Genomic DNA, 919 nt, shown 5'->3' with positions numbered 1-919 from the left:
AAAGGAACAACCCCCCCCCCCCCCAATCATCACATCCCCCCCTAACCTCCCCCCCCCCAACCATAAAGCTCTAATTGGAAAGCTTCCATCATCTGAGTACTTGCTTCCTGGCATACATGAAATGATCAGTGGGGAAAGCAGGGTCAATCGAGACAGACTGAGAGTGAAATTAAAATAATAAAATGTCTAAACATTTAACTGCAAATAGGAAATCTTTATACCCACCCACACCCTATTCTGTGGCATAAAACTAAGGCAACAATTATTCATATACCTCCAAGTAATTTGCAGGCTCCATACAAAAATCTCATTTAAAATAAGAAATTGCTATTTCTGCACATTTATTCTCCCCAAATGCTGGCTAATTGCTGCAATGGCCATTATAAAGAATAATTTTCGCTTCAAAAAAAAAAAAAAAAAAAAAGGAATGAAGAGAACATTTTCTGGTTTTGTTCCTCTGCGGAGGCTCTATTCAGCGAATCCTGAATGCACAGCGTTTCACTGCTACATTTATTATGCTGAGAGGTCAAGTATTACACAGCATCTTGTATTACGCTTTGCATGCTAAGTATTTCACTTCACAAATTGACCCTTCGGTGTACTTACTGCATAATGCTCTAAAAACCCAGCTAAAACGCAGGACAATTAGCAATACTTTGGCTCCCGCTTAACAATGGGGACACCAATGTAGGTGATTGCATTTACAGTGTTGCTTTCTTCGCAAAACATTTTTGACACATTAAAGGTACTTTGGAATTGTGCAGTACCAGTCGCCTCTCTCGTGAATGGCTTTTTCCAGCGCGCAACCGAGAGAAACAGTCACCGTAGTTTAGGGCTTAATTGAAAAGAATTCAGCCGCGGCCCTATGAAGCACCAATTAGAGGGATATTATATCATAAAAAGCAGTAATATCCATTTT

Source organism: Calidris pugnax, unplaced genomic scaffold (assembly GCF_001431845.1).
Source record: "Calidris pugnax isolate Ruff unplaced genomic scaffold, ASM143184v1 scaffold56, whole genome shotgun sequence".
Classification (NCBI taxonomy): Eukaryota; Metazoa; Chordata; class Aves; order Charadriiformes; family Scolopacidae; genus Calidris; species Calidris pugnax.
The sequence above is the reverse complement of the archived record's forward strand: the minus strand, read 5'-3'. Positions refer to the sequence as shown.